Source organism: Megascapheus bottae, chromosome 7 (genome assembly GCF_031878675.1).
Source record: "Megascapheus bottae isolate mThoBot1 chromosome 7, mThoBot2.hap1, whole genome shotgun sequence".
Taxonomy (NCBI): Eukaryota; Metazoa; Chordata; class Mammalia; order Rodentia; family Geomyidae; genus Megascapheus; species Megascapheus bottae.
In genome coordinates, this window is record NC_143515.1 from 78,695,076 (window position 1) to 78,708,262 (window position 13,187).

Below are 13,187 nucleotides of genomic sequence, written 5' to 3' on the forward strand. Positions count from 1 at the left end.
CATAGCTCCTCTCGTGGCTTTTTGGTAGTTAATTGGAGGTAAGAATTTCACAGGTTTTTCTGCCTCAGATGGCAGCTTTGGATGGAGATTCTCAGATCTCAGAGCCCTGGCATTCTGTATGAAGAGCTGTCTCTTTGCCTCTCAAGATGACAGGCAGCTGGGAGGCAGAAGGGGAATCCCCCAACTGTGTCTTGTATGGAATAGGACACCCAATTCTGCACAGAAGCCGGAGGCAGAAGGAGGAAGTGGAAGCCAGGTAGAAGCATAGCTAGCCCTGTCTTTCAAGTAACTGTCCCACCTCTGCTGAGGGGCATCAGTGTTGCTTTTCTGGCCTTATTCTTGGAGAGTTTTCACAGCTGTGGACACAGAGGTGTGCAGGTGTTCAGGCTGCTGCCCCAGCTCTGGCAGGGCACCAGGAGGCCCAGGTGTTTCTGACATGTGCAATCAGGCGCTGGCACCCAGCCCACCCTCCTTTATCTGGAGCAGGTAAAGGAATGCTGGAGCTGGTGGAACAGGCTTGTACTGGGGTGGTCTAGTTTTTACTTCTGCATTGACTATGTGCAGAGAAAGCTCTAGGTGGGAGCAGGGTGCTCTAAGACTTGGGAAGCTGAGATCTGAGGATCAAGGTTCAAAAATAGCCAACCTAAGCAGCCAAGTTTGTACAACTTTTATCTCCAGTTAGCCACCCAGAAGCTGGAAGTGGAGCTTGTGCCTCAAGTGGTAGAGCACTAACCTTAAGCAGAAAATGCCAGGACTGGCACCAGAATGAACCAAACAAACAAATTAAAAACAAAACCAGAAAGCTTTAGGCTTGCTTTCAGAATAAAGTCTCTATCACACAAAGGCTTGCTAATGCGATATCTGTTCTTAGCTTTGTAGAGAGAGCCAACACCAAATTTCAGGTGTGCCAGGTTGTTGGGGGTCTTCTGCTAGAGCTAAGAGGACCCAGCAGACATATTCCTGGGCACGGTTTCCCTGGTTGCCTAGGATGCCAGAATTGTAAGGCACTTTTGATGAGACCAGACTCAGAGATTAGCACTCAGACAGGTTGCAGCAGAGCCACTATGAGGCTGTTAGCACCCCTATAGCTGTCTTGACATTTTCAAATGGTCTCCCCCACCCAGATTCATAAGGGAGTATTTGGGGACACATGTGTGTGTGTGTGTGTGTGTGTGTGTGTGTGTGTGTGTGTGTACTTGGGTTTGAACTTAGGGAATCAAGCTCTCACTTGGCCTTTTCTGTTCAAGCCTAGTGCTCTACCACTTGAGTCACTTGCAACTTTTAGGTGGTTACTTAGAGGTAAGAATCCAACAGCCTTTCCTGCTAGGACTGGCTTTGACCCATGATCCCCAGATCTCAGCTTCCTAAGTTGCTAGGATTGCAGGGATAAGCCACCACAGTTAGCTGGCACGGGATGTCCCTAAAGAACGGCTTTTCACTGGGAATGTGCAATCCAAAGACAATTTAGAAAGAACCCTCTTTGCATATCCTCATCAGCCTGCCAAACCCCTTGTGCTATAAAGCTGCTAAGGCTCTCAGCCTGTGGGGCCCACCATGGAACTGGGTTGGGCAGCTTTATTAGAGACGCCAGCTGAAAAATGGGCCCAGGTTTGGCAGAGGGAGGTAAAAAGGGACACAGCCCCTCACGGAGCCTCATGATCCATAAGGTCAGGATGCCTGTAGCTTCTTTGACACAGACAAGCTGTATGTCTTCTCTTGGCTCTGCAGATGGAGCCCCCCATCACCAGCAGAATTTTCTAGGACATGTGGCAACGGGCTGAGCCATCCTGACTGCACAGGGTACACTGAGGTTGGGAGTGAAGGTGAGCATTGAAGCAGGGGAGTTGTGTTAGCAGAGCTGGGCCCTGGGGCTCAGATCAGGGACCAGAGCACTTGCGGGGCTGGGGCCTAGAATGTCCTGGACAGAATGCCACTGGTTCTGTGGACGGAGCTGGTGTGAGGCCCCAAGCAGTGAGCTGGAAGTCCTGGAGAGGCAGCTGGCCTCCAGCACACACGAATGTGGTCCTAGTAGTTTGGTCTCCAGTGCCTCTTAAGGTCTGCCCTGGGTTCTGCTGTCACCCCCCCGCCCTGGGTTGTATGTTCTCTGCCTAGGAAGGCTTCCTAGGAGGGGACAGGCCAGTGAGGTCCAGGCAGCCATTAGGAACCCATCCTGATGTGGCACTGGGCTGGGCGGAGGATGTTTGTGGGGCTCTGTGAAGCCATGCTTTGCCCCACCCTGGAGGTACTGACAGAGACTGGCAATCTGGGCAAGCAGCAGGCAAGGCCCTGCCAGTGGGACCCAGTGCCAAGCTGGATGGCAACTCTGCCATAGAAAGCCAAGCCACTATGATGACCAAACCCCATTTCCGGGCCCGCCCAGAAACCCTTTCCCTGGGGGCAGGGCTGTGGGGGCGGGAGCAAGCTTATGAGTCCTGGGTGCGGATCTAGCATGTCTGCCTAACCACACTGTTGTTTCCTGTTCGGCACCCCCAGTTTTCTGGTTCTAATTCCAGCCAGTGCCTTCTCTACTGCCAGCCAGCCAGCCCTGCAGCCACCTTGGGGCCTGGGAGGGGAGCATGCAATGACTCATGAGCCCGCTTCTTGCTCCAGAGCCACCTCCCCAGAACAGCCCTCTCTGACCAGCCCCTCTTACTGACCCCCCAGAATGCCTAGGCTCCTCTATCTACAGTAAGAAGCCTTTGGGGAGCACATAGTTGCTGGCACAGGGTGGGACCCAGGCTGCTTGCTAAAAGAAGGAATGAATATATGCAAGCACAAATTCTCACACTGGCAAAGTTCCCCCCTCTCCCTCTCCCTTAGAAAGCTTAGATCAAGATCCTTCAGGGCAGTTCCAGTGTGGAGTCTCAGAGAAACGAAGAGCTTCAAAAGAGGGACAGTCTACCATTGACCTTACCTAGATCCCAGCACCAAGGGCTTATGAAATCCAGAGGATAAGCTAGGTGCCAGTGGCACATGCCTATAATTCTAGCTACTTGGTAGACTGAAATATGAGGATTGTGGTGTGAAGCCAGCCAGGGGAAAGTTCATGAGATTCTTATGTCTAACTAACTAGCAAAAAGCCACAAGTGGAAGTGTGGCTAAGTGGTAAGAGTTCTGAGAACTTTGAGCAAAAGAACACGTAGGGAAGGAAAAACTAAGGGGAGCAAGGGAAGGGGTGACATTGTCCAAAACGGAAATGTATTGGAGGGGCTGGGAGCGAGACCTAGTGGTAGAGTGCTCGCCTAGCATGCATGAAGACCCGGGTTCAATTCCTCAGTCCCACATACACAGAAAAAGCCGGAAGTGGTGCTGTGGCTCAAGTGGTAGAGCTCTAGCCTTGAGAAAGCCCAAGGACAGTGTTTAGGTCCTGAGTTCAAGCCCCAGGACTGGCAAAAAATAAATGTACTGGTTACCTGACTTATGTAACTGTAACCCCTCTGAAGATCACCTTTATAACAACAACTTTTTAAAAAAATCCTAGCACTGGAGGTTCACACTTGTAATCCTAGCTACTCAAAAGGCTGAGATCGGAGCCTGCCCTGGGCAGGAACGTCTTTGAGACTTTTTTTTTTTTGCCAGTCCTGGGCTTGAGCTCAGGGCCTGAGCACTGTCCTTGGACTTTCTCAAGGCTAGAGCTCTACCACTTGAGCCTCAGCACCACTTCCGACTTTTTTTCTATGTATGTGGTACCGAGGAATCGAACCCGGGTCTTCATGCATGCTAGGCAAGCACTTTAACCACTAGGCCAAACTCCCGGCCAGTCTTTGAGACTTTTTATCTCTAATTAACCACCAGAAAACCAGAAGTGGAGCCGTGGCTCAAAATTATAGAGCCCTAGCCTTGAGTAAACTCAAGGACTCTCCTCCTTTCCCATATTAAGAAGTCTTCAGGATTCTACTGTCAGGGTATGAAAATCACTTTGCTACAAGGGATCTAAAATGATGTGATTTTTGTTCTCATTCATTTTTTTGCCTATGTGTTCAGAGCAGGCCCAGCATGCAACTTAATGTAGGGAGTGGCTACAGCTCCCAGGCTGGGCACTGGAGTTGGCCCAGCTCAGCGCCGCAGAGCTGGCCTTCAAGATCTCCTCCACCAGGATGGAGAAGGTAATCTAAGAAGGAAGCCCCCTGTGTGTGTACACGTCTATGTACACTGCGTGTGTGCACATGTGTGTGCATGTGTGCACATGTGTGTGTGTGTGTAGTGATCTTGCCCAGGCCATGGCCCAGAGTTCTTCCTGAGAGCAGGAAAACACAGCTCTATATAGAGGGGCCCAAGCCCAAGAGCCAGGAACTTGCACCCAGGTAGACAATATTATTATTTTCTCATTTTACACATGAGGAAATGGAGGTTTAAAGGAAGTGTCTGACTCAGTCACACAAGATCAGGACTGAACTTAGGTGACAACTTGGAAGGAAAGAGCAGAAAGGGAAGAGAGGAGGAGAAGGAGAAGAAAAGGAAGGGTCTGGAGGTCAGGCCAGAGCTGCCCAGGCCAGGCTGAGCTTGCTCTACTCCACAGCTCCTAAAGCTCCACCCTCCATGGAAGCCCTTTCCTGCTCTTTGCCTAAGCCAGATGCCCAGTCCACCCAGCCACGCCTTTGCTGGCCACAAGGCTGGTGTGCACCTGCCCCCTAGTGCCGAGTGCTGGAAGCACGGTGTCATCTGCGGTACGAGCCAGTCAGGTCCTTCCCACAGTGTGTCAGGCTCTGGGCTAGAGAAACCCAGGGAAAGGAACGTGGCCTGATTTTGAAAGTGCACGGCATAGACAGAAGAGCAGACCTGGGCAATACAGTGTTGTCAGAACTTGGCCGAGAGAAACTCAGATCATCACTCACTAGGGTGGTTTTACACAGGCAGCCCCAGGAAAAGGTCCCACCAGGTCCAGGGCCAGCAGGCAGCACCTGCGGTGGTCACAGGTGTGTATGCACCCAGGGGATTCCTAACACCAGTATACCCATAGCCAGGGCCCCAGAGCCAGAAGGGACCTACGAGGAGGTTTGTAAGATGTCCTGGGGGGGGTGCTGGGGGGTGCTGTTAGGGAAGGAGGAGCAAGAAGAGAATCTCATCTCTTTCTTTGCTTTTTTCTTTTGTGCCAGTACTGGGGCTTGAACTTAGGGTCTGGGTGCTGTCCCTGTTTTTGTTGTTGTTTGTTGGTTGGTTTGTTTGTGTTTTGCTCAAGGCTCTGCCATTTGAGCCACAACTCCAACATCTAGCTTTTTAGTTGGAGATAACAATCTCATGTATTTCCCTGCCCAGGCTGTCTTACAACTTCCATCCTCAGTCTCAGTTTCCTGCAGATTATAGGCGTGTTTTCTGCTTGCTCGCTCGCGCTCTCTCTCTCTCTCTCTCTCTCTCTCTCTCTCTCTCTCTCTCTCTCTCTCTCTCTCTCTCTCTCTCTCTCTCTCACCCCAGTATAGCCCCTAATTCACACAGGCATAATAACAGTCCAGCTAAATCCAGGGCTTTAGAACAAGACTTCCCCATGGCCTTCATGGTACTGTGTGTGAGCCCAGGAAGTTAATTACCCAGAGCCTCATTGTCTCTGTGTGTGTGATGGTACTAGAAGAACCATGCCCACCTTCAAGGGCTGCCATGTGGATTAAAAGATACCGACCCAGGCTACGCACACAGAGCAGAGTTGGGGATCTGCTGAGAGCTGACCACATCCCTCCCTTGTCACCCATGCCACCTGTTCCAGTCTCCATTTCCTAGAGGTAGCTCTCACAAGGCACAGGGGCCTGGAGAGAAGAGGGACCTGGTTAGAGGATGCTGCACCAGCATGGCTGGGCCAACCCGACGCCAGGACCTCTGGGGCCAGAGCCTGGTGCTACTTCAGCCTACTGAAGTGCTCCTTAGCCGCAAGACTTCTTCTAAACTTGCCTTTTTGGGAGATCATGAGCTTTAACACCTCAAGATTCCCCGTAGTCTTCCAGCCCGCCGCCAGCAGTGTCACCAGGGAGCTGATCACGGATGAAGACTCCTACTGACCCCTCTCATCTCCAGACCGTCAGACCCAGATCCTGAAGAGTAAGAATCCAGGTGAGTCCACATACCTCTCACAGGTTGAGGAGCCAGGGGAGCGGGTCTAAAATTGCTGGGTTACAGTGATCAAAACGACTCTCTGGAGAATACCCATGTCCTCCAAGGCCGCCTTGGGCAGTCCGCTCTCTGAGGGGCGGCCAAGCCCACAGCTTCCTCTGGCTGCTGTTGTCAGGGGTCTTTTCTGCTCCCAGCCAGCAAATGCCAGTAGGAGAGAGAGAATGCAAGTGCATCTGCCCAGGGGGGTTTGGAGCTGAGACCAGAAGGGATCTTGGAAGGGCCAGGCACAGCCACGTGGGAGGGAGTCCAGGAAAGGTGCAACTAGCCAGAGCATGGCCAGTCTCACTGCAGCACTTTGAGAGGCCGAGACGGGAGTACTGTAGGAGGCCCACACCCTCCAGAGAGTCATACATCAAGCTCACAAAACTACTTCCAGCCTCTTTCTTGGATACATACACCTTCATGAGGTCCTGGAAGGGCAGGTTGCATTTAGAATTTGGATTCCCAGGAATTCTGCCCCATGACACGATGGCGTGGTGAAGAGCTAGCCCCTCACTGAATCTCTGCCATTCCTGCCTGACTTTGTGGCACACCATGAAGACACAGGTATGCAAAGCTGGTCCACACGCTTGCACACGTTGTACCATGTTCACTCATTGCACGCATTTGTACAAGCCATGTCCTGGCCCGCCGTCCACGCACCTACCCCCCAAACAGCTGCCCCTTAGACAATGGAAATCAGGTCAACCACAGGAAAGCTGGATTCTGGGAAAAGCCTATGAGAGACTTGGAAATGGAGGGACTGTGGCGATGGGAGGGTCCCCAAGGGAGGGCTCCAGCTAGAGAGACCCCGTGGCAATTAAACTGCAATGCACTCTCCATTGTAAGATACATTCAGGGATGTTAAAATGTGAAGGAAAAAAGATGCATCTTATAGTTGCAAAGGCCTTCTGATTCTCTGACCGTAAAGATGACTTTAAACCTGATGTTGTGTTGAAGCACTATAGCAATTTAAATATTCATATTATAAATATGAATAATTAAAACTCTTTGGCATTAAATCTTTCAGTCTATGAACATTAGGTGTCTTTTTAATTTATTTAGGTCTTGATGTAGTTTTCCATGTAAACGCCTTGCCCTTCTTGACTGAGCATTGTATTTTATTTTATTTTATTTTTAATTGTAATTAGTAAAAGGGTTACATGATATTTGCCAGATAGAAGGTGCATTAATTCACATACATTGATACCCTTTCACTTGACTGAGCATTTTAATATCATTTTTAAAATTATCTTTAAGTAGTTGTGCAAAGCGGTTTCAAGCCAATCTGTCAGTTTATGAGTACAGTGCATCTTGATCAATGTCATCCCTTCCATTGCGCTCCCCTTCCCCTGCCGCTGTCTCTCCCAGTCCCACCCCTCCCCACGAGCTACCTGCTTCCATTGAAAATCATGACTGTATTCACACTTCCTTCTTCTTGATGGAAGAACCTCAGCTGGCCCCCCACAGAGTTAGACTACAGGGGTGGACCAGGATTATGGCCTAGTTGTACAGTGATTGCCTAGACTACAGGGGGCAGTGTGGCCCATCCTGCATAGAGGTGGGGAGGTCTCTGCCTCCAGAGGTGCCCTAGGGACTTGAGAAGGGCAGGGGAGGGGGTTCTCCAGGAAGGGGCAAAGGAAGCAGGCTTCTTTGGTTGAAACCTGGGGTCTCAGCCTGAGGATGCAAGCTTCAGACTCAGGCTCAGATTGTCCTGGCAAGTCTAGGCCCTGATAAATTCATCAAATTCCCTGGATGCTTTGCCTCTCTGACCTTTACTGATGATGATGATGATGTCATAGTGACCCTCATCTTTATCTCTGTTAGAACTGGGGCTGCACTGGCCTGTAAGGACCACATGAGAGACTGAGCCAGATCTGGGCCCAGACTTGATGAAGTCCAGCAGCCTCCTCCTCAGAGTGTGTGCAGAGGGAGAGGGCCTGTTGGTGCCCTCACCCCAGCGCCCCGTGGGAAAAAATCGGTCTTGTACCTTCTAGGTTGGCCTTTCTGCCAGTGACCCCAGCTAATGCCACAAGAAACAAAACAGCACAAAAGATTCAGTCTAGCCCCACCTGAATTCCTAACGCACAAAGTCATGAGATTGAATAAAATGGGGTCACTTTTAAAATAGCCCTCAATGACTGGCTGTCCCGATTGCTCAAGTCAACTCCCCTCAGATCCGTTCACTCAGGAACCGGAGGAGAGCTGACCTTGGTGCCTGCTGACCAGCTGAAGCTTGCCTCCCCCCCTGGGATGGACCACGGTCATTTGCCTGGCTCCGTCTGGCTGTCACAGCTATGGCTGGACAGAGAGAAGCCCTGGGCTCAGCTCTAAATTGGGAGGATCAAATCCAGAGGCCCAGGTTGCAAATCTGTAATCCTAGCTACTTAGGAGGCTGAGATCTAAAGAGTAAGGTTCAAAGTCAGCCCATGCCAGAAACCTGTGAGATTCTTATCTCCGTCTAACTGCCAATAGCATAAGTAGAACAGAAAGAAGCTTGGGGAAGCTTGGGGACAGTGCCTAGGCCTTGCGTTCAAGCCCCAAGTGGAGTACACACACACACACACACACACACACACACACACACACACACACACACACACACCACACAAACCCCCCAAAAATCAAAAAAATAAAAACTATTGGGAAGACGGCTCCTCATCATGCTGGGCTCAGCTCCCATCTGCTGTGTGGGGCAGGGGGTGGAGAGGGGATGCCCACCTTCTAGAGCTATTCATTCATCTGCACATATCAATGAGCCCCCTGTGTGTGGGGGGGTTCTGGGGACCCAAAAGCAAGAGAAGTAGAAAGATCTCCCTCGAAGCTTGTGAGGGGGTCCACAGGGATCCTGCCAGAGGCAGAGAGAGGCAGCTGCAGGCAGCGCCAGCTGGGTCAGTGCTGATCTGGGAGAGCCTGTGGGGAAGAAGAGCAGGAGTAACAGGCAGAGGGCAGAGAATATTCTAGGGGGAAGGGACTGTGAACCTAGAGGCAGAGCAAGGACAGAGGAAGACAGTGGGCTGTCTTCCCAGGCCAGCAAGCCCTGGGCAGAGATCAGAAACAGGGCGAGGGTGGGACTGGGGTCCTGGATCTTGAGGAGAAGGCCCTGAAGACCTCAGTAGGCTGGGGAGGGGGGCGTGGTAGGCCTCGTTTTGGGTCTGTGGTCACCTTGGTGATCATCAAGGTCAAGCCAGCAGGGAGATGGGAAGTTGTTCTGGAGAGAGCGGGATTCAGGTGGAGTTGAGTGAGGGACCCAGGCTGACTGTCCTGGGAACAGGTTCTCCTCCCTCTGGGCCTCAGCATCCCCATCTGTAAGCCAGCAGCTTCCCATGTAGCCAGCCCCTTGCCAAGTCAAGTGTCCGCCTCAGTGGTATCCAACCCTCCCGGCTGAGGGAAGCTTCCAATTTTCTAGGGGAGAAGGATGAGGCTGAGAGGCGAGGGGGAGCAGGCCCGCCTCTCACCAGTTTCCAGGCTCAGGAAGGGGAGCAAGCCCTGCCCACTGTGGCAGACTGGTCTGGATTGCTCAGGTGGAGTCCTGGCCGCCTAGCTGTGTTTTATTAGGCAGGCTCCTTAATCTCTCCATGCATATGTCACCTCTTCTGCACACAGTGATAAATACAGTGCAAAAAGCCTCTTGGGCGGATGCAGTGTCTGGCACCTAGTAGGCCCTTCTGGGCCACTGTCCCTGGTGGGCAAGGATCCTAGTTCCTCTGCACCAATCTGGTGCAGTCACTGTGGACTATTTTTAGCTGAGGAGGTGCTGGGAGTTTATTTGGGGGCCTGGCGGCTGGGCTGCGCTGATAGGAGGAAGAGGAAGGGGCCTGGGAAAGCCCCGACTTGCAAACACTCCCCTTTCCCCAGTATGGAACCCCAGCACCATCCTGGAGTGGTGGGATGCAGCAGGCTCAGGGGGTGCTATCCTCCTCCCCAGAACTGCACTTTTTTCTATTCTTAGCTGTGACTCAGATGCCAGGTGTCCCCCACTGCCCAGGCCCTGACAGCCTGGCATCTCAGCCTTTCCTGCTCCATGACTGTGGAGCATCAAGGAAGTCAGGAGTTTCCAAGACTTCCGGCAGATCTCAGCTCCTCTCTGCCTCCCTGGTGAGAAGTCTTTCCACACTGGATGCTGAATGGGCCGTTCTGACCTTGGGGTCCTCCCTCCCCACACAGTCTCCTCAGTTCCGGCTCCGGGTTCGTACTTCCTTCCTGCCCCCTTCCCTACCCTCATCTCTGGGGACCCCCCATCCCTCCCAACTGTCCTTGCCCCATTCAGGATCAGAAGCAGCAGAGCCCCCTTTAGTCCCTGTGCAGAGCAGCCCCACCCAAGGCCTAGAGCCCTGGCCTGTCACCTCCTGGGCCACCTCAGGAATTTTCTCAACCAAAGAAAGTTCCCTTTACAAATTCTGCTCCCAGTTGCCAAGGTGACTTTTTTTTTTTTTTTTTTTGGTCTTGTCACATAAGTATTTGGATTTAACCTTTGCATTTGTTTATTCTTGTGACTTCTTGTTCTGGTTGGAGACAACCAAAAATAGGCGAAGGGCTGTGCCTCGGGTTTTGGCTGTTGCTGAACAACGTTCTCCACCCTTTCCCCACAATTCTACTGTGCAGGACAGAGGTCCTGCCTTTGCATACCCATGGCTTCAGCAGGGTCCTCCGTCTCAGAGCATTAAGAAGGTGGATCCTACTTTCTGGCAGAATGTCTCCTTTCTCCAGGCACAGCTATCTACTGGGCAAGGCTGGCTTCAGGGCCTAGTGACCAGGAGAGAAAAAGTTTCATGTGGCAGGCTAACCACAGGACAGAGGTGACATCTCAGATCTCATGGTGTAGGATCCGAATACCCTAAAAGGCCCTGGGGAGGAGCTGGTCTAGCTCTGGCTTTGTTTATTTTATTTTAGAAATTGTGTGTGTGTGTGTGTGTGTGTGTGTGTGTGTGTGTGTGTGTGTGTGTGTATCTCAGGTATTTAGAAACTGCATTTAATGGAAGACATTGATTCCTTCTATTTGGCCGGAGGAAAGCTAGGCAATCTTTGTGTTCATTTTCCATCTGTTTTGCTCTGAGCAGGAATGATGGATCACATCTTGATTAAGAGGAACTAAAACTGCCCCCCACCAAGTAAAGGAGGAACAGAGCCTGGCAGGGCAGGTCATCCTCCTATGGGGACAATGCCCACACCTCAAGGGCTTCTCTGACTTCACAGTGACAAGCAGGCAGGCTCGGGAGCATGAAGAAAGCCGTCTTTTCTATCCAAGTGTGTTGCCTAAAGCTTTGGTCTGGTGGCTTGGCTCTTGTTAAGGAAAGGAGGAACTGCTTTGGGATAAGAAAGCATTTTAGAAACGTAAAATTTTATCTTAAACTGGGTTCTTTTCAAGATTGTTCAAGAAATAGCAGACGGTAAGGATGTATTTTGAGATTACTTGTGCACCGTTAGCCTCATTTCCAAGTCACCTCATGTAAATACATTGTACCTGACCTCATCTCTGGTTTTAATTGGAATGAAAGGCCCACCATTGCCTAAACTACAACTACAGCAACTTTCTCATGGGCAGATGAATGAGACGCTTCCGTGACTTGTATGTGCTGTGAGCTGTTACAAGACTGGCAAAATGCTATATTATCATTCGCCTCAACCGATTTTCACAAACCTTCAAAACAACAAGGAAAAAAAGAAACCTCCAAAACCACCGTCTTCTAGCTGAAACATATTCATACTTTTTTTTCTTGCCAGTCCTGGGGCTTGAACTCAGAGCCTGGGGCACTGTCCTTGGGTTTTCTAAAGGCTAATGCTCTTCCACTTGAGCCACAGCACCACTTCTGGCCCTTCCTGTTTATGTGATATCAGGGAATCGAACCCAGGGCTTCATGCATGCTAGGCAAGTACTCTACCACTAGGCCACACTCTTAGCCCCTATTCATACTTTCATTAGCCCAACAGCAAATTCATATATTAGAGGATTATTACATATCCACATTCCTTTCTTGTTTATAGTTTCTTTTGTATCTTTGTCATTCTGCCTAGGATATTGTTGCCTGCTTAAATATACCTAAATTTTATACAGTCAAAGTAAAGGTTTTCCCAGGGGCAGAGGGAGGGGGAGGTTCAAAGTTAGCTGCTTCCCAAAGGGTATCACTGTACCCTAAAGGTTTTCCCACCGATCTGGTGTGATTCTCTCTGTAGCAGTGGTGGGAGAGGGAGATGAATACTGGCAGAGTAGCCATGAGAATCTGAGTTCCTCCATTTCCAGCACAGCAAATGTGGCTTTGAGTGTTTTGCTGCAGGAGTGAGGAGGAGGAGGAGGAAGAGGAGGAGGAGGAGGAGGAGGAGGAGGAGGAAAGTTTTGCAACTTCCACCTGTAATTCTAGGAAAATTAAGTCAGTTTCTTGCTGATTTCCAGTGTAAGAAAAGCCAGCTGTTTCTACGTGTTTGTGTGTTTGCCGCCTGGCCTGCTGTTGATGTTACCATGGCAATGGCTGTCAACAGGAATAATGCTTCCCTTGAGCATATCCTATCCTGTATTGTCAAAAATGTGTGCTTCTGTGTGTCCCACAAAGCAGTATGAGCCTCCACGCAGGGCTGGCTCTCTTTCTCTAAGGACTGCTTATTTAACATCTAAAGGAAATTTGCCCCCAGAACAGGAGTTCTGTGATTTCAGCACAACCAGCATGGTTACAGGGACCCTGATAAGACATAGAACTTCCTATAAATATGCTCTGCCTGACCTTCAAAGAAAGGTCTGAGGTCAGCAGACGACTTTTCAAGTAAGTCCCACTGAAAGGGAACTCATAAAGCATGAGGAGAAATCCTGGGGCCAGCTGAGGTGTCAGATCCTGACAAGTGGAAAGGTCATCTGGGGGGCAGAACCCCGCACCCAGTGGATGTGTGCATGGGGACAAGAATGAGGACCCCCAAAATAAGTTCCTGGCCCCAGGAAGTCCTGGGCACGTGCAGGTGCCCATCTGGCCCCTAGCCACACCTGTCAATCAACCGGACCATCAGAGTTTACATGAAATAAAAGACAGCTCCTACATACCACTGACTGACCTGACTAAAACCCAACAAAACAAAGCATCCGGGTCCTAGAGCCTGCTAGAGCCTGCTCCTCCTTGCAGCAT

The 13,187-nt window shown here is 50.8% G+C and overlaps 1 long non-coding RNA gene across 1 annotated transcript; it reads left to right on the forward strand.

Annotated features, from left to right (window-relative positions):
- Positions 1-1,735: 1,735 nt before the first annotated feature.
- Positions 1,736-12,001, forward strand: LOC150061108 (uncharacterized). The gene is made up of 3 exons (XR_016536194.1): positions 1,736-1,823; positions 5,926-6,039; positions 11,139-12,001. It is a non-coding gene; the product is annotated as an uncharacterized LOC150061108 (long non-coding RNA).
- The last annotated feature ends 1,186 nt before the right edge of the window (positions 12,002-13,187 follow it).